Source organism: Ctenocephalides felis, unplaced genomic scaffold (assembly GCF_003426905.1).
Source record: "Ctenocephalides felis isolate EL2017-DRISC unplaced genomic scaffold, ASM342690v1 CF-g0.4_SCAFFOLD_01886, whole genome shotgun sequence".
Lineage (NCBI taxonomy): Eukaryota > Metazoa > Arthropoda > Insecta > Siphonaptera > Pulicidae > Ctenocephalides > Ctenocephalides felis.
This window is the reverse complement of record NW_020538040.1, coordinates 183653711-183675728: the sequence shown is the minus strand read 5'-3', so window position 1 is coordinate 183675728 and position 22018 is coordinate 183653711. Positions and strand designations below refer to the sequence as shown.

The 22018-nt window shown below is 30.9% G+C and overlaps 1 pseudogene; it reads right to left on the bottom strand.

Annotated features, from left to right (window-relative positions):
• LOC113376357 overlaps nt 1-22018 on the bottom strand; it is a 222190-nt pseudogene that overhangs the window by 72314 nt on the left and 127858 nt on the right.

The following is a 22018-nucleotide window of genomic DNA, read 5'->3' as shown; positions in this document are numbered from 1 at the left end:
CAACCTTATGATTGTTTTTACATACTTAAGAGATCGGTAAAGGTCAGCACAAATATCGGCGATTAGTCATCAGAACAAGTTTATTCGGGATGAACAGAATACATGCAATACTCAATACATAAATGCTTAATATCATTTCAAACTCTTGTTGAACTTCGCATAAGAAATCGAAGAACGATGATTCACTATTGATCTTTCGGTGTCTAAACAGTAATAAACAGTTGAAACCAATGAATGGAACTGAACGTTGTCGAAAAGCAATAATCGAAAGTGTTCTGAAATAGTTGCATCTTCGAAAAATATTGAAAGTTGCTGAAAAACAAAAATTTTTTTCACAACTTTTTTGATATTTTCAATTTTTTTAAATAGTAAAATCGGTCTATAACAGAGACTCGGTAAAAATATCAAGTAAATAAGTCTAGTAAATGTTGAGGAATCGTGGGTATCATATCGAAAAAGACAGTTTCGAAAAACCCGTATTTAAACCCCCTTTGCACTCCATGAATCCAATATTTCAATAGTAAAGTGGCGCAAATAAAGCGACAACGGACTGCAAAGAGTTAAAGTTTTGCGGAGAAAAGAAATAGAGAAGGATTGTCGTGGTCAAAGAGCTACATTTACAAAAATAATTTAAACTTTTGATAAAACCTCTTGTACACATATTTTCAAATAGTTTAAACTTAGAATATATCAAAAAAATTCTTGAATTAAATTGCTTTTTTACAAACTCTAAGCCAGAATACCCCCTTAATAGGTAAAATAATGTAAAAACGCTGCTTTTTCCTTCACATGATGAAAAGGACAACGAAAACAACTCATGTTTTTTGGATTAAGTCTTATAATCAGAATAAGTAAAAAATTCTATATTTTTTTATAGACTTACTGAATTTTAAGCAAATAGCCACACCAATCATTGCAAGTAAAACAATGATTATTGAGACTATCGTAGGAGCAAGGACACTTGCGTCTAGATAAATGTTTCTTTCATCTTGAGACGTGTCTGGCGAAATCCCATCGGCATCCGAATGCACTGAAAATAAAAAAAAACATAGTCATAATTTTAATATTTAATAGTAAATATCCAAGATTTTTTTTATCACAAAAATTAACGTGTACTCTTCTATAAACTTCAAAATTCTCATATCGTTTCATATTCTGTTGGGTAAAATTCTTGATGCAATACTTCACGAAATTCATAATTCTATTTATAAACGGCAGACATTTTTTTTAAAATTTTGTTCGCACACAATAGAATTAAAAATAATTCCGTCTGCAAAAAAGTGGTCTTTTGTATGCTTTACACAATGATCTAATTTTTTTCAATTACAAAATTAGCAAAAGTGCTAATTATTCTTACATATTTAATAAGTGTTAATTATCGTCAGTCGGTCAAAGAGTAAATCTTTACAAATGATGTAGATTATGTAAATTATAGAAACGGAAAGTGAATTTTTGAGGAATATTATATGTAAAATATTTTTATGTTTGATAATATTATATAGGAATATTTTGAGAGACAAAAATGGAAACTGAAATCAGAGTATATTTGTCGTTTTTTGTTTTTAACGAAAGTATAAATAATATTTATAATCAACTTCCTGAAGGAAAAGTTTATATTTTCATCAAAAAATCCGATTCGCCAATTTTATGTTTTATCGACGTTTCAAGCCATTCTGAATCGAATGAGACCAATTTTGGAAAAAGTATGTGTGTGTATATGTGTGTGTACATGTAAAGAGATTTTTTAAATTTAATTTTGAATATTACCAAGTATCACCGAGGGGGAGGGGGGGGTCCAAAGATTGTTAAAAAATCGATCACGTAAATAATGGACGCCCCCTAAGCTTAATAAGACAATAAATCTCGAAATATTAGCAATATATCACGTGTATTTATTTTCTGTCTGAATTTTAAAAAATCTAGTATTTTTCAGAAAAAAAAAATCAAAAATTTTACGTTTTTTCTAGGTATACGCGATGTTGGGTGGGGAAGGGTAGGGGTTTAACTTGAAATATCACCAGGCTCATTTTACAGGTAAGTGTATTTAGTTGTTCATTTATCATTCAAATTCCCAAAAATAGATTTTAGGCCTGCACAACGTCCTTGTATCTCAGATGGTAATACACTTATAAAAGAGATGCACATTCCATAAAAAAAATCTAAATAATGTCTTGTCCTTCCTCTGAAGTCTAGATAAATGTTCTAGGGTGAGTTATATAATATAAATATAATTATTACATTTATCCGGTTGCAGAGTCTCGAAGAAGTATTCGGCCTGCGTGGCGCCCGCGTTGTTGTGGGCCGTGACCCTGAGGTCGTAACCCGTCGAGTGCGCCAGGTCCACGATCGGGAAGTGAGCCTGAGGCGATATATTATTCGATACTAATATCCAGTCGCTGCTGTGCGAATGACGCTTATATTGCACCTGAGGAGAGGAAGAAGATTTATTTAGAATATTGTATATGTGCCATCATAATTAAGGAAAACATTGCATCTGATGTGCAGAGTTCTATAAATAATATTTGATACGATTAGAAGTCATCATCACTATTTGAAGCTAGTTGGTTTGATATTTTGCCTTGAGGCAAGTTACATGAACTTCCCGATATGTGTAAATAATCGACTTAATCAATAAAATATAAATTAATTTATGAGTCATTAAAAGTATTCCGAGTGGATTTATTACACATAATTGAAAACGGACAAACACTTTGACTCGGAGTATTTTCTAAAAGCAAATTTTCAAAAATCAATAATTTTTATAATTGAGCCATTTGTAGGACTTTAATTGTTTATTATGTTCATTAAGACCAAGTATTCTATCGTTAAACCAAGTAAATCGTCTAATTTTTATTTTAATAAATGTCAAAAGAACTACTCATTTTTTCAAACTTTGATGAATTTTTAAAATTAAACTACTTGTTGTAAGGTCGTAATATTTCAGTAAGTTCTATAAGACCATGATATATGTCGCCAAAAAAAGTTCCACAAAAATCGGTTTACTTTTTTTTTCTACAGTTAATTACAAGAAAACAGCTCGGTAGATTTTTACCTAAAACTAGTCAGTATCATTCCCAACTCATATCTGTCGAACAGTTTTTGATTTTCTAAAATCGATTCGGTAGTTTGAGCTTATACGTGGACGAAAAGTTTAATACTCTTTTCGAAATTACAAAGAAACGTCTTGGCAGATCGTCGCACAAAATTGACAAACGATAGTCCTCATCGAGATATATCAAATGGCTTTTAAATTTCTGAAATCGGTTAAGGCGTTTTCGAGAAAACGTCGATGAAAAGTCTAATTTTGATAAATGCCAAAAAAACGATACCAATTTTTGCAAACTTTGACGAATTTTTAAAGTTAAACGAGTTGTCGTAGGGCCGTAATGTTTTAGTATGATCTAGAAGACTATGGTATCTACCGTCAAAAAAATAATAATAAAAATCGTCGAAACAATTTTTTTTAAATTTTTTAACACATTACAAGAAAACGGCCCGGCCGATCTCTACCAAAAACTAATCAGCACGATTCCCAACCAATATCTTTCGAACGGTTTTTGAATTTTCAAAATCGATTCAGAATTGCGGGCTAAAACGTAGACGAAAATTTTTTCACTTCTCTGCGATTTGTAAAGAAACGGCTTGGCCGATCGTCGCACAAAACAATAGTTCTCGAATAGATACATCGAATGGCTTTTAAATTTTTGAAATCGGTCCAGCCAATTTTGAGAAAACATCGATTTACGGAAAAAAAATCTGTTCACACACACACACATACACATACTTTTTCCAAATTTGGTCTCATTCGATTCAGAATGGCTTGAAACGTCGAGAAAACATAAAATTAGCGATTTGGATTTTCTTATGAAAACATAAACTTCTCCTTCGGGAAGTTAAAAAATTTATTATGATTGCCTTCTAAAAGTATGGATGTAAAATAATTTCTTTCAAAAATTTATTTTATATACATACGTTTCGGCTTCAATTCTAGCCTTCATTCGTTGGAAACTAAAAATAAAATTAAAAACTAAATCAATTGAATTGGGGAAAAAATTATAAAGAGTGATTTTTATTCTTTTATGAGAAATTTGGAAATACTATCTAAATAAAAGAGATTTTAGCCGCGCAGTGTGTTGAGTTCTTTGCCTTTAATCATTGTTATATTGTTATAAATAGTCAAACAAGATCCTTTTATAATTTTTCGTTTAAATAAATTTTGTTTAGATATTTATAAGGTTAAAATATAACTTAACAAACTAAGTCATCGAAGTAGAATTTTTAATGAGACCTAAAATAATGCCGCTAGCTGCATTCAAAATTCAATATGGTCAAATTTTATATAGTTTATATCGAATGATTAACTTAAGAACTATGACCCCGAAGACAATGCGATAAAATACTCATTACCTCGCGGGTTATAATACCATGATACCTAAGCGCATTCTTAGTTTTATGAACACAACAGGGCACGCGGCTCGGCAACGGGTTTCATGCATATGCCCACTACATTTAACAAGTTAACTGCCTTACACATTTTCCATTATTTCGATAATATATTCAAGTAATCTTTGAAACTTATAGAATGAGTCATACAATCAATGGAGGACATTGATGAACCGTTTGAGAGAAAATAATTGATTTTTTTGATTAATTTTATATAAAAATATTGTAGTAAACTTTGAAATAAAAGCAAAACATTTATCGTAAAATATTTTCACCAAATAATAATACTTCTGCTTTCTAATTTTTTCTTCTGCCATTTCCATTCGAGAATTAATATTATATCGGGTAGTTCGATTTGCATATTATTACTTTTACACAATTATATAATTAGAGCTATTCACACTTGAACACAATTTCATTGTTCTGTATCTTTGATGTAATATTTTTGTATTTTATGAAAAAAAAAACCGTATACCTAAAAGGTCATAAAACTGCCTGTGAGACGAGAAAGCAAAAGCTTCCTTCCCAAAGCAAAAATGCAGTAGCAGATTTAGTACCAGTTTAGGGAAGTCGGATATGACAAATCCGGCGAGACAACTCCACTCGGATTCATTCCGAGGGAGGAGTTGCATCGGAGTTATAACTCCGGAGTGAGTTAACCATCTCTAGTATATAGTATATACCCATTGAGGTAACGACTATATATAATTATATTTTATGATTGTCAACCAAATAGCTCATAGAATATAACTAATGTTCTGATTGTTATTAAAAAAATAAAAAAAGACAAAAAAATGTTCTGACTGAGTCGAATCGTCTGATGATACAGAAATGATAGACCGTGATATAGAGATGTTTGTATAAAGTAGCAGCAATGTTATCATTAATAATTCGTCACAATCCATGTTTCTTGAAATGATATATCTTATCCGCCGTCGGTCGAGTGACTATTATTACCCCCGATGTCAGTGAACGTGTTGATTCAACAAACTTGATATCATGTATTGTGTACACAAAGCAAATAAAAGGCAAATTGCTCACCGTGAAATACATGATCGGACATCCGCCGTCTTGCCACGCGGCCAACTCGAGAGTCGCCGAGGTGGTGTTCGGCCTTATCAGGTGCTGCTTCCTGGGCGATATCGGCTTGTTGCCTTTTGTACGGGCAACCTCCACCGGGCTGGCGTTGCCACTTCCGATTTTATTGAACGCTGAAATGGAATTGAGAAAAAAATTAAAGTATTAAATTTTATAAAGTTAATTTATAAACTAGTCGTAAAAGTTGCTGAAACTTTCCGAATCATTCAAATCGGACGCTGCGTTCTCTAAAAAACTGAGTCACCATAATTGGCTGGACCTGCTTTTGCCAAATTCTAATCCGCACGTCTATTTATCAATATGATCAATCGAATGTTTTTGAATTATTCGAATCGGTTGATCCGTGTTCACAAAATAGTCGACAAAAATATGTATCCGAACGCACACACACACATACATTCATTTTTTCTAAGGTATGCCAAAATGTTCAGAAACCTCTAAAACGTAAAGAATGTTCACAAGAAATGCAAGGATAATAAACAAAACCATCTGAAGCCTTGTCTCATATTTTTTATTTTTATCATATAAACATTGAAATGTTAAAATTATTTATTTCAACTATATAAGAGAACCTTAGAATTTTGATTTTTTTAAACTTCCCGTAGGGTAAGTTATAGTAATCGCAAAAAAATCGAAAATTGAAATTTTTATATATCTTTGCGTCAGAGGTTTCTGAATATTTTGGCATACGTTAGAAAAAAATGAATGTATGTGTGTGTGTATGTGCGTGTGTATGTGTGTGTGTATGTGTGTGCGTGTGTATGTGTGTTCGGACGATTTCGGGAACACGGATGAAGCGATTTGAATGATTCGAAAAACATTCGATTCGTATTGATAAGGAAACGTGCTGATTAGATTTTGACAGGTCTAGCCGTTCCGAAGATATGAGGCAAAGTGCCAAAAACTCAGTTTTTAAGAGAACGGAGCGTCCGATTTGAATAATTCAAAAAACATTTTACTTGTATTGACAAGAATTGATCAAATTTTCACAAAGGCAGGTCTAGCGGTTTCGGAGATCTAATGAAAAAAGTAAAAAAAAAGCCATTTGGCGGTTAAAAATGATCATTAGACATATGCTCATCAAATTATCAGATATTTTATAGAGATTTCAACAATAAGTATATTTTTTTTTACATTTCTATGGGTTCCGTACCAATGCTTATGCGTTACGCGCGCTTTGACATTTCGTCTCTATGCAGTTCAAGCAGTACGATTGCTTTAAAAAAAGTTCAAATTTTCCAAAATATGTCAAAATGAAGAAAACATTTTTCTTTCCAAAAAAATTTTGTTATCAAAAAAAAAAAAACTTTTTGTCAAATTTATAGTTTTTCAAATATCTAATTTTTTCGAAGTAAATTTTTTTCAAAAATGTTAATCGTTTTTAAAAAAATAATAATTTTTGGTACGGGAAGTTCTAGCAATTTGCCATAAGGCACGATGCCTTAATTGCCTTAAGACAGAATTCCACTTACAGCTAGTTTTAATTTTTATTCAGTTGATTTTTAGCACCAGCCTAGCTAGCAATTTTGTCTCACTCTCAATCTCAATCACAAAATCAATTACCAGATGTACATATCACTAATTCATTAACCTCCTTATCCGCCTAGCAAATTGTCTTGAAATTCATTGCCATACACGACTAGTTTATTATTTCCCCATACCAGTTTAATTATTAACTAAGTTTCATTGTCACCGTTAAATTGTTTCTTTTAATGATACGAAGAGACGATCGTAAAATGCGCTTGGGAGTACAGAGGCCACATCGCAATGTTAATTTTTTTTATGTTGGGCTGAAGTGGCGCGCAACGGTTTTGGAATAAGGTAGGAGAATAAACTTTGACCTTATCTAGGTGATTTGTACTTTTTTTCTTTTTTATATTTAGCCATATGTAATTGAAAACAAATAAAACGTGCAATGGTGCATGTTATGCATTTTTTGTGAACTTTTTTTTATTGAAATTAGTTTTATTAAAATTGTTTTACTCTAGAAATATTATACCAACCCGAGTATGGGTTGCTTTAATAAAGTACCGAGATCGAATGCCATAACAGTGAATAAAACTAGCTGTAAGTGGAATTCTGTCTTAAGGCAATTAGGGCATCGTGCCTTAAGGCAAATTGCTGAAACTTCCCGTACCAAAAATTATTATTTTTTTTAAAAACGATTAACATTTTTGAAAAAAATTTACTTCGAAAAAATAAGATTTTTGAGAAACTATAAATTGGACAAAAAATTACTTTTTTTTGAAAAAAAAAATTTTTTTTTTAAATTTTTAAAAAAAAAATTTTTTTTTAAATTTTTTTGTTTTGAAAAAAAAATGTTTTCTTTATTTTGACATATTTTGGAAGATCTGAACTTGTTTTTCAAAGCAATCGTGCTGCTTTAACTGCATAGAGACAAAATATAAAGCGCGTAAGCGCGGCGTCGCTGTCTAACGGGTAAACATTGATACGGAACCCATAGGAAAATAAACAAAATTTATACTGTTGTTAAAATCTCTATAAAATATCTGAAAATTTGATGTGCATATGTCTAATGATCATTTTTGACCGCCAAATGGCATTTTTTTCTACTTTTTTCGTTAGATCTCCGAAACCGCTAGACCTGCCTTTATGAAAATATGATCAATTCTTTACCTTGTCAATACAAGTAAAATGTTTTTTGAATTATTAAAATCGGACGCTCCGTTCTCTTAAAAACTGAGTTACCGTTTTCGGCACTTTTTGCCCCGTATCTCCGGAACGGCTAGACCTGCCTTCGCCAAAAACTAATCAGCACGTCTCCTTATCAATACGAATCGAATGTTTTTTGAATTATTCAAATCGGTTGATCCGTGTTCCCGAAATCGTCGACGAAAATTTGTATCCGCACATACATACACACACGCACACACACACACACACACACCACACACACACACACACACACACACATACATCCATTTTTTCTAAGGTATGCCAAAATGTTCAGAAACCTCTGAAACGTAAAGATATATAAAAATTTTCATTTTCGATTTTTTTGCGATTACTATAACTTACCCTACGGGAAGTTAAAAATTATTCATAAAAACTAATATGCACATATAAAAATAAAGATTTTGAAGAATCAAAATAAAATCTATGCAACATGGTTAAAAAGAAGTATGTAAAAATACTTTGAATATTGCAGATATAATGTAAGTGGCTAAATGCCGAATGCCGAGGCCAATAAAATAAAATAAATTAATTATTTTATTGTTGCTATTACTACGCACAATATAAAATTATATCCGTTTGCAAATATTACATAATAGAACACAATAGAAAATTAAATATTCAAGGTTGCTTTTATAAAAATTCACTAATATTGCATAGTTGAATAAAAGTGCAGAGACAATTTTGAACCGACGAATAATGCAATTCGAACGCCCTTTTGTAAAAAAATAGTTCTCTGAAATAAATAATACAATATAAATATTAACTAGTGGGGTGCATAACATCGTGCCTTAAGGCAAATTGCTAAAACTTCCCGTACGTTTTTTTTTTTTTTTTTTTAAAAAGATTAACATTGTTGAGAACAATTCACTTCAAACAATTTAGATTTATGAGAAACTATAAATTTGACAAAAAATTACTTTGTTTTGACATATTTTGGAAATTCTGAACTTTTTTTCAAAGCAATTGCCGTCTAACGGATAAGCATTGGTACGGAACTCATAGGAATGTGAACAAAATTTATACTTATTGGTAAAATCTCTATAAAATACCTGATAATTTGATGTGCATATGTCTAATGATCATTTTTGACGTCATGAAAATTTGATCAGTTCTTTATCTTGTTAATACAAGCAAAATGTTTTTTGAATTATTCAAATCGAACGCTCCGTTCTTTTAAAAACTGAGTTACCGTTTTTGGCACTTTTTGCCCCATATTCAAAAAGCCTCTGAAACGTAAAGATATATAAAAAAAATCATTTTAGATTTTTTGCGATTACTATAACTTGCCCTACGGGAAGTTAAAAAATTAGTTTTTTAAGAAATTTTAAAATTTTTGAAAAAAATTGACTTTTTTGAAAAATCAGATTTTACTTTGTGTTTTGATTTCTTTTCGAAAATTTTGAACATTTTTTGTGACTTTATTAGTATAAATTGCCTGAGAGTAATTTATTACTCAGTATGGTACTCTGAATTGTGTAGTCTGAAAATAGACCTCAGCTCCTAGTTTACCTGCCAGCGTAAACTGGTACTTGGTGCCGCATTGCAATCCTTCTAGTACATGTGAATTGGCTCTTCTGTCTATCGTGATCTCTTCCCAGTCTGCGAATTCCTTCTTGTACGACAAGAGATATCCGCGAACGGGGGCGCCGCCCGTCTCTCCCATCTTCCACTGCAGCTGGACACTGCTCTGGCTGGAGCTGGTCGCCAGCAAGGCGGGCGGCGACGGCGGCACTGTTCAGATAATAAATAATTGTCGGATCAATTACAATGACATATATCGGAAAGAATTGATAATTGTTATGTGGTATTGGTATTTGAAATGAACCGTGAATTATAATGAAGTATATTTGAAATATTAAGTTAAATTCTTGGTTACGGCAAGGTCACACTTATGATGGTCAAAATGTTACTATAAGCAGCTATTAAGATCGTGCCAAGATATATCCCGACATGGTTGATTCATCAATGGTTGATTCAACCGATACTCTCACAATCATTGAAAAATTAAGGGAAGCCCTTAAATACAAATGCAAAATTGATCAACATCCAAAAGAACTGATAGCGAGTCTTTACTACACCACTTATAATATAAAACTAACAAGTGGGGTGCATGGCATCGTGCCTTAAGACAAATTCCTAGAACTACCCGTACCATCATTAAACAGTCGAGAAAATAATCACGGTGGTAAGTTGTAACATTGCACTTTTTGTAGAAAATGATTAATTATGAAATAATGAACATTATTGGTAGAATTATTAACTTTTAAAAATTCAAAAGCCATTCGATGTATCTCGATGAGGACTAGCGTTTGTGCGACGATCGTCCAAACCGTTTCTTTATAAATCGCAGAAAAGTGAAAAAATTTTCGTCTACGTTTTAGCCCGCAATTCTGAATCGATTTTGAATCTTCAAAAATCGTTCGAAAGATATAGGTTGGTAATCGTGATGATTAGTTTTTGGTAAAGATCGGCCAAGCCGTTTTCTTGTAATAAAGTTTTTTTTAAAAAAAATCGACGATTTTTAGGATTTTTTTTGACGGTAGATATCATAGTCTTCTAGATCATACTAAAATATTACCGCCCTATGACAATTCGTTTAGCTTTAAAAATTCGTCACAGTTTGCAAAAATTGGTATCGTTTTTTTGGCATTTGTCAAAATTAGACCTTTCATCGACGATTGCTCAAAAACGCCTGAACTGATTTCAGAAATTTAAAAGCCATTCGACGTATCTCAATGAGCACTATAGTTTGTCAGTTTTGTGAGACGATCTGCCGAATCGTTTCTTTGTAATTTGAAAAAGAGTGTTAAACTTTTCGTCCACATTTAAGTTCATTCTACCAAATCGATTTTAAAAAATCAAAAACTGTTCGAAAGATTAGTTGGGAATGATACAGATTAGTTTTAGGTGAAAATCTACCGAGCCGTTTTCTTGTAATTAACTGTTGAAAATAAACATTAAGCCGATTTTCATGGAACTTTTTTGGCGATATACGAGTATATCATGGTCTTATAGAACTTACTGAAATATTACGGCCTTACGATAAGTAGTTCAATTTTAAAAAATCATCAAAGTTTGAGAAAATGAGTAGTTTTTTTGACATTTGTTAAAATTAAAATAAGATGATTTACTTGGTATAACGATAGATTACTTGGTCTTAATGAATATACTAAACCATTAACGTCCTACGAAAACTGGTTCAATTGTAAAAATTATTGATTTTTGAAAATTTGTTTTTAGAAAATACTCCGACTTAACGTGTTCGTTCGTTTTCAATTATGTGTAATAAATCCTCTCGGAATACTTCTAATCACTCATAAATTAATTTGTTTATTATTGATTAAGTCGATTATTTACACATTTCGGGAAGTTCATGTAACTTGCCTCAAGGCTAAATACCAATACCAACTAGTTTTCACTTGATTTGGTAGAGGAATAGTTGCAGCAAACATCCACCTTTATTTCGTAGAAATATAAGCAGTGGATCTCAAGATACCTATATTAATTATTTAAAAAAAATGTTACAATGAGTCCCTATCTCGCCTTCTGAAGCGTTGCACTTATAAATAAAATAGACTTGAAGTCGAAATAATGTTATTTTACCAGTTGTCAGTATCAAAATTTTAAATAAATGCTCATATGAACACCATAGGTTTTTTGACAGTTTTGTGACTACCAACATCAAGTAAACAAGAAAAAGTCCACCAAAAATACCAAATTTTCAACATACTCTTATTCGAAACATGTTATGTTACCGCAGCAATGTTATCCAAGAATTGGGTCTTCAATGTTTGAATATGTAGCCTATATTTTTATATAATCTGCATGTGTCATCTATCTCAACTGAAATATTTTCGGTATGCAGTGTTGCATATCATATTTCATCAATAATTGCAATTGAATTGGAAGAAATAAGATATCGTTTTAATATAAAATTAATTTCCAAATCGCCAACGATCTGCGTAGTTACGTCATTTGGGTTTCGAGTAACACGAACACATTCTGGTATTCTGATAGTATAGGAAACGTGAGACCAAACGAAATGAACGGAATTAGTATGAGTCAATGCAAGACTATTGAAATGAATAGGTAAAAAGTTTGCTCAAGGTCTAATGTCGGTCGTGTTTTACATTTTTTCCTACAATTCTCGATACAGGCAGATTTATATGACTGTTCAGCAAATCCTTCATATCAATGATGACGACCTATAATTAGGTCTGCAATACGAAATATAAAATATATACATGCTCACACATGTTATATATCTGTGTGTGTGCCATTTTTTTACTAAACCTAAAGCTTTTTTTATTATATTGATGTTTCGCGGATTTAGTTTGTCTTGAGGATGTTTGAAAGATTAAAAAGTGTAAGTGGCATTCTATCTTGGAAGTTGCATAAACTTCTCGAATTTCTAAAGAACCAACTTAACCAATAAGATATCAGTATGTTAATTGATGTTTGAAGCTATTGCAGTTTATTCAATTTTATACAAATTTATCAACAACAATTTACACATTATTGAACGAAAAACAAGGACCTGTCTAATATATATGGTGTGTTTTCTAAACTTTAATGAATTAAATCACTTGTCGTAAAGGGCATGCCAGTTATATGTGGTCAATAGAAATGCTGAATAATTTGGACAATTTTCAATGAATTTTGATAAACTTTTTTTTATTATCAAATTTAAAGCTTTAAATTTTTTATTCCAGCTAGATTCGAAAAACAACATCGATCAAATGATGTTTCGATCAAATAAGTTTTCGAGAGAACGGAGCTTTCAATTCTAATGATGCAAAAAACATTCAATTTTTCATGATGTAGAGAAGTGGTGATTAGTTTTTGGCAAAGACAGGTTCAGTCACTTTGGAGATACGGAGCTAAATGTGCAAAAATTGCAGTTTTAATGGCAGAAATAAGCATCCGATTTGAAAAATTTTTTTGCTTGTGTTGACATAATTGTTTTTAGGAAAAAAAATCATTTCAATTTTTTTTGTTTTAATTTAAAAAATTTTTTTTTTGATTATCAAAAGTAATTCGGATTTTCAAAATTTTAATTCGGTACGGGAAGTTCCACTAGGTTTGGAACATGTTTATTGAACCCATACGTTTAGGTATGGAAAATTCAGTATTCAAGTTTTAAGAAACGCTTTTTTAGATTATTTTTTTTAGATATTATCTTATCTTACTTTAATTAATACCCTGATTGGATTTTATTATACTTATATAAATATAACATTTTTTTTTAAATTGCATTATACAATTAGATGCATTAGACAATTGAAAAATTTAGGAAACGATTTTTTTACTATATATGCAATGCAAATTTATTTTTAGAAAATATCTCTCAATACAAATAAGAAAAAACCAAAAACTACATTGTTTACAATAGAATTAACGCATTTGAAAACATGGAAAGTGTTAGAATATTTAATTAAAATTATTTGTCCATTTCATTTGTGTTCCACAAAACACCATATTCATATTTTGTTCAACACAAAATCTAACGTAACAAAAAAATTGCTACTTATCAGATAAATAAAATATACTGCAGTATTAAATAACATAAGCTTATTAGAACTAAAATATTTAGAAGCAATTATTTTTTCAGGGAATTGTCATAAAGCCTGAACAAATATAAGTTAAATTAAAGGAAATAAAATAAATAATAATAATCCCCAATTATTTTTTATCAATAGAGTACGTCAGTAGAAAATTGACGCAGTTATAATTTAATGACTATAAAAAAAAAATTTATTATTTTGTTTGTTTTAAGATTTTTAAGTGTAACTACCAGATAGCGTACGTGTGAATTCGCAATTAAGTAATTTACAGATCACTATATTTTGTTGAACGCAAAATCTGAACTTCAAGAAATTCTTTCCCTTACATATTCATTATCTTAAAATTTCTAATTTTTTTTCTTCGAGTCAAATTTGTTTGTTTCGTTGCACAAAAAACATATTGATCGGCATTCAAACAAATCCCAAGTCTCAAGGATACTTATATTAGTTTAATCGGCAGACATAAATGGCAATGATCGGACTAAAGTATTTTTATTTGTGAATCTACGTTCTAATGATTATTAAAAGAATTTAAAATATGAAGGAGATTATTAACTGTTTTTATGAGAATTCGTTTTGTTAAAAGACACGATTGAAAATCACGCAATGATAAAAATAGTTTTGTCCAATAATGTAATCGAAAAATTGGAAATGGTATTAGTAATGCAATCAATCCAGATTTTTCTAATAAGTAGACAAACTTTCTTCGCTAAAGTCCTATTTGTAAAAAAGAATCTTAATTACACAAAGAGCATTTTTCAAACTATTTGTAAAATTCAGTCCAAAACGTCCATAAGACATTATATTTTATGTTTATAATATATGAACAAACTGAATCTCGACTAAAATGTTATGTCTGAAGCATAGCTCTGTACGGATCATAGACTTGGACTCTAAGAAAAACGGCATCTGAATGGAAAGGGTTAAAATGTAGTACTGGAGGCAAATAGAGAAGAATGAAGTGGATAGATATCAAATGAAAAAGTCCTGAAAAGAGTGGGCGAAGTAAGAACTCTCCTAATAAGAAAAGGAAACTGGATCAAACCCATTCTGCGAAAAGAGAGCCTCTTACATGACGTCATCGAAGGTGAAATAGAAGGACTAAAAAGATTGGGAAGAAGAAGAATGCAGATGATTGATGACTTAAGCGAGAAAAGAAAATACAGAGACCTAAAAGTTGAAGCACAGGACCAGAAAACATGAAAGCAGAAAATTTGGCAATGCATAAAAGTGAATAAAAATGTAATTTATGGTAATAAAATGATAATGAGAATAAAAAAAAACAACCATGAACCAGCCTTCGGGTAAACTACCATTTACTATTATTATTTATAAACTTCTTAAAAATTATAAGTTTTGCACATCAGAAGTGTCCATTAATAAATGTCTATACAATTTGTGATTTCTAGATAATTAATATTTACTATTCTCACAATCTGTTACTTTTGACAAGAATTGTTGATCCCTTTCAGGAACTTGTTACTTTTAACACGAAGTACATTACATATTTAAAAATCACTTAAACAGGTAATTGACCAATCTCAGTTCAGATTTTTTACGACCTCAAGTTCTTCTGCTGAGCGTCTTTGGTAATCAGTATGAATGCTACTAAATTGTTTCTAAGAAACGCACAAAAAAGGCCGAGCACTCCGTTAGATTCTTCTCATTACATACAGTGTTGGTAAATGACCGATAGTAATCATAGATGGTGGAACAATAAAAAAAATTATGTATTTAAGTCAAATAAAGCAAAATTTCAAATTAAAAAAAAGTTGGTGGAACAATATATTTAGGAATAATATTTTTTGCATCAACGACATCTGAAGTACACAGGACTAGTTGTCTCATGAGCTGTTTGTTCTGGGACACCCTGTGGGGGAGTGATGTGGTAAAATAGAGTTAGTGAGCTGAACTTTAAAAAAAGATCAGATGTGTTTTGATCTGTGATCTCAAGTGCAAATCATACTACTTGATACCTTGAGATCGAATTCTGGACTAGGGATAACTCATGTTCTTTATGGCTTTATGTTATTTTCTAATATGTTAACTAGAAATTATTAACATACTTTGTACTTGCAGCGTGTAGACAATGTAATCGCTGCCCAGAGTATTTTTCACATGGCACGAGTAGTTCCCTTCGTGACTTCTATGGACGTTGCGCAATGTTAGAGTATTGTCAGGACCGACTTCTAATCTGTAAATAAGCAAATGTATACACATTAATGATATCACTTCAACTAATCTGCATTTAAATAGATTTCCGGAACACATTTTAAGAATTTCTGTTAAGACAATAGATATGGTATGCATTTTGGTTGAATTAATATTTAACATTGACCTTGCGCTGCGAGGCAATTTTTTGGAATATCCTGATTTATGAACAAATGGATGCAGAAAATTTAAAAGTAAAATTCAATGCAAGTTTGTACAGTTATAATTCATGGTCTTATTGTTGTAGAATAATGAATGAATTAGGTGCCTAAAATATAATAGGCATATGAAAATAAGCTTAATTATAAAAATTAGTTCACGTTTGCATCAAACAAAAATAAATCCAGCCATTTAATTTTCTACAGCTGCATGTCTGTTTTATTGTCGGCATAAAAATAATGTTAATTACAAATATGATTAGATACAGCATTGAAAAATTATTACTATTTCAATGCCGTTTAAATTATTCAAAGTTTAGAAGGCGAAAGGCTGTAATTATTAATTAACGAACGAGATCAATTACATTTAGAGAGTGACACGCTCTCGAATTTATAAAATATGTATTAATTTCACATCATTTTCCTTATTGCAGTTCGACACGAAGATTGTAAATGCAAATAATTATGCAAAATAATGAGTTATTTCGAAAGTGTGTCGTTCACATATTGATTTTTCGCATGCAATTTATATTGAAGATAAATAACGTATTGTTGCTAATTTTTTAAGTCATTTGTGATCAAAATATGAGGTAAACAGGTCCCAAATAAATACGTCGACAAAAGGTAAAATTTTTGACTATACACATGCCATATTTTTTGGGAATTCAGAATTACTTGAAACTCAAATAAACATAAAACTAGCAATCGGATTTTAAGGTAAAGCCATAAATTGAAAAATATTTTCAAGACTGACGTGTGTTAATCTAATCATCAGCATTAAAATGAAATACCTAAAATATTAGTTTACACACATACGTTTATGATATTGATAAAAAAAATCTCTGTTTCTTTAATGACGCAGGAAATGATATCGTGTTTTACAAAAAAAACTAATGTCTGGCTCTATGAGTTTCAAGACTAATCACTTGTAAACATGTATTCATTCCAGTGTAAATATCTAGCGTGATTTATCCACACTAATTATTTAAATATTGAATACTTGAAAAAAAACGAAACGAAAACACTTTAAAAAATTCTTTAAAGCAGTTATAAGAGATAAGTTAGATTATATATTTTTATTACTACTTTACTTGATATAATTATTATTATAAATGTATAGAACCTTGCAACAGTTGTGAAAATAAAAAAATAAATATATTTATATAATTTTAGGTACATAAAATCTTAATACTAGATAGAATCAATTTATAAAAAATTAATAAAAAAAAACTAGTACATTCTCAGTCAATACCATTCATAGTAACATTTATTATTCCATGAATTGATTTGTGACATGAATTTGAACTTATAACCATGTAAACTCGTTTTATATAAATTTGATAAATTTATGTAAACAACATATTGGTTTTTAACAATCAAAAATAGAATGTTTTTTTGAGTTATTAACTATTTCTCTCTCAAAAACTAGTTAAATGCACTATATACCTAAAAAAAATTAATGCACTTTAAATAGAATATATATTTGCTTAGCAATTTAAATAATAACAATAATATCTACTCTTGCTATTTCTCAAAATATGAGATCATTAGGAGATAATTAGGCAAAAACAAAGGTTTTATTATAGTTCAATATAAAAAGAATTTTATTTTATTGATTGTAACCCTACATTAATTTTCTCATTTTATTTTTGCAATTAGCAATAACAAATCAAATAAAAATATGCGATCGGTTTACTGGGCACCTGTCACACAAGTCTGGAACGACCGCCAAGTCTTTGCGACTTGTAATCAATGATTTAATTGCAAGTTAAATAAAATTTTAATTACATAATAAAACATATTAAGAACACAAAAAATTTAATAAACTTATAATAATTACTACATCCTTACCCACCGTATTTGTTTAGAGTAAAAAATGAAAATAGAGAAGTTTGTATCTATTGAATAAATCTAACAAGGAAGCTTGTAACATTTTTTTCTCCATTTATATATACGAAATTATATTGTAATTTATATTATATATCGTATATGACATAAAATTTATTAATTTAAAATAAGAAATAAAAATAACTAGTAATTATCATGTTAATCGACACGATATCAGATTTTTTTTATATGGGTAATGGTAACTTTATTGAGTAATTAAGTTAAAAGTACATCACGAAAACTCAATGTATCAAAAAAAATCTTGTTTGTCAAAATTTTTGGAAAAATACAATACTTTATACCGCACATTTATGATTGACAAAGCTTTATATTATTAACTTCCCGTAGGGCGAGTTAGAGTAATCGCAAAAAATTCGAAAATGAAAATTTTTATATATCTTTACGTTTCAAAGGTTTCTGAATATTTTGGCATACCTTAGAAAAAATTGATGTATGTGTGTGTGTATATGTGTGTGTGTGTGTGTGCGCGCGTATGTGTGTGTGCGCGGATACAAATTTTCGTCGACGATTTCGGAAACATCGATCAACCGATTTGAATAATTCAAAAAACATTCGAATCATATTGATAAGGAGACTAGCCGTTCCGAAGATACTGGGCAAAAACTGCCAAAAACGGTAACTCAGTTTTTAAAAGAACGGAGCGTCCGATTTGAATAATTCATAAAACATTTTACTTGTATTAACAAGATGAAGAACTGATCAAATTTTCAAGAAGGCAGGTCTAGCAGTTTCAGAGATCTAGTAAAAAAGTTGAAAAAAATGCCACTTGGCGGTCTAAAATGATCATTAGACATATGCACATAAAATTATCAGATATTTTATTGAGATTTTAACAATAAGTATAAATTTTGTTTACATTCCTATGGGTTACATACCAATGTTTATCCGTTAGATGGCGACGCGGCGCTTACGCGCTTTGACATTTTGTCTTTATGCAGTTAATGCAGTACGATTGCTTTGAAAAAAAGTTCAGAATTTCCAAAATATGTCAAAATAAAGAGAACATTATTTTTCAAAAAAAAAAAAAATTAAAAAAAGTTTTTTTTTTATTTTTTTTTAAATTTGTTAAACAATTTTTTTTTTCAAAAAAAAGTAATTTTTGTCCAATTTATAGTTTCTCAAAAATCTTATTTTTTCGAAGTAAAATTTTTTCAAAAATGTTAATCGTCTTTAAAAAAATAATTTTTGGTAAGGGAAGTTCCAGCAATTTGCCTTAAGGCACGACGCCTTAATTGCCTTAAGACAGAATTCCATTTACAGCTAGTTTCATCAAAATTTTCAAATTTTTAAAGCTTTTTAAAAGTTTTAAATTACGGTACTGGAAGTACCAGCAATTTGCTTTAAGGCACGATGCCATGAACCACTAGTTAGATTTTCATCCAATAAGACCTATCACAACTGTTGATCGTTTCAACTGTTTTCTGGCGTATGCCACAAACATTATCTCCTAATAACCCCGCAAACACAAATTCCCCCTACTCACTTGCTATGCTTGTTGAGTCTAACATCTCCAACCCGCCACTCCGCCGTCGACTTGGGCACGCCGACGTACAGGCAGGCCAGCTTGACGTCGACCCTCCAGGCGACCAGAATCGGCTGCCCGAACGAAATGATGGCGGAAGGCACGACGCTGCTCGGCGACAGCTTGATGACCGGAGTGCTCGGTCCTTGGCCGACCTTCGTCGAGGCCGTCACCCACGCCTCGTAAGACTCGTGGCTCTTCAGGCCGACGGCGTCGAAGTGATGGTGCTGGGCCGGCAATGACCCCTGCGGAGAGGAGGAAGGAAGTAGGTGGTTATTTCATCGGCTTGTAATAACCGGGACATTGATATGGGAATTTTGACACAAAGTAAGTGCGAAATGTACACTTGTGAATGTTCACATTACGTCATCTAGGATTTATCAAGTGGTTGCTATGTTAAGTATCAACCGCATTTCGGTAAAACCGTATGTGTAGATAGCTATTAATTAAATTTCCGTAGAGTAAGTTATAATACTCTCAAATAAATCAAAAATGAAAAATTGTAAATATCTTTACGTTTTACAAGTTTCTGAACATTTTGGCATACTTTAGAATGAATGGATATATATGTGTGTGTGTGTATGTGTGCGGATATAAATTTTCGTCGGCGACATTTCTTCTCTAAAACAGCCACGCAGCACGATAGCCTTGAAAAAAAGCACAAGATTTTCAAAAAAATTCAAAATTAAACGAATCAAATTTTTAAAAACGGTATTTTTTTTCAATAATTTCAAAGTTTTCAGAAAAGTTTAAGGTTTTTTTAATTCCCGAAGGAGAAGTTTATGTTTTCATAAAAAAATCCGACTTGCTAATTTTATGTTTTCTCGACGTTTCAAGCCATTCTGAATCGAATGAGACCACATATGGTAAAAGTATGTGTGTGTGTGTGTGTGTGTGAACAGATTTTTTGCCGTAAATCGACGTTTTCTCCAAAACGGATGGACCGATTTCAAAAATTTAATAGCCGATCGATGTATCTCGAAGAGGACTACAGTTTCTGAGTGTTGTGCGACGATCGGCCGGGCCGTTTTCTAGTAATAAACTTTTTTAAAAAAAAAATCGACGATTTGTATGATTTGTTTTTCACGGTAGATACCATAGTCTTCTAGATTATACTAAAATATTACGGCCCTTCGACAAACCGTTTAATTTTGAAAATTCTTTAAAGTTTGCAAAAATTAGTATCGTTTATTTGGCATTTGTCAAAATTAGACCTTTGATCGACGTTTTCTCAAAAACGCCTGAACCGATTTCAAAAATTTAAAAGCCATTTGATGTATCTCAATGAGAACTATCGTTTGTCAGTTTTGTGAGACGGTCTGCCAAGCCGTTTTCTTTGTAATTTGAAAAAAGTGTTAAACTTTCGTCCACATTTAACCTCAAACTACCAAACCGATTTTAAAAAATCAAAAACTATTCGAAAGATATTAGTTGGGAATGATACTGATTAGTTTTAGGTAAAAATCTACCGAGCCGTTTTCTTGTAATTAACTGTTAAAAAAAAATTGAAGCCGATTTTACTGGAACTTTTTTTGGCGATATATTATATATCATGGTCTTATAGAACTTACTGAAATATTGCGACGTTGCGACAAGTAGTTTAATTTTAAAAATTCATCAAAGTTTGAGAAAATGAGTAGTTTTTTTGACGTTTGTTAAAATTAAAATTAGACAATTTACTTGGTATAACGATAGAGTATACTTGGTCTCAATGTCTTAATACTTAAAAATTTAAATGCTATGGAAACAGATTCAATTATAAAAATTATTGATTTTTGAAAATTTGCTTTTAGAAAATACTCTAAGTTAACGAGTTTGCTCGTTTTCAATTAAGTGTTATAATTCCACTCAGAATACTTTTAATCACTCATAAATTAATTTTTTTATTGATTAAGTCGATTATTCACACATATCGGGAAGTTCATGTAACTTGCCTCAAGGCAAAATACCAATACCAACTAGTTATAAATCTTAATTTGCGGTACGAGAAGTTCCAGCAATTTGCCTTAAAGCACGATGCTATGCACCTCTAGTTTATTATTTCATTTATAAATATTTTTTACGATTCGGGGACGTCCCTCCCTCCTGAACTATAAATTATTAACACTGTTATTTTCAATTTTTTCTCGTGTAAAAAGTACTAAAGCGGCTTCCTGGCTCGTACAGCAGTGTCACTCTTGCAAAAAATACTCTCGTAACTTATCATTTAATAAATGTTCAATTCAGTTACCTTGATTATTTTAACTTCTTGTCCCTTATCTAATACCCTAATAAACACAGTGTACTTGGAAAGAACACCATTAGGCCTTCTGGGCGGCAACCAACTAATGATCACGGTTTCTTCTCCACTCACAATTGCTTTAATTTTTTCTGGAGCATCAGGAACTATTGGAATAAACCACAAATAATATAAAAAC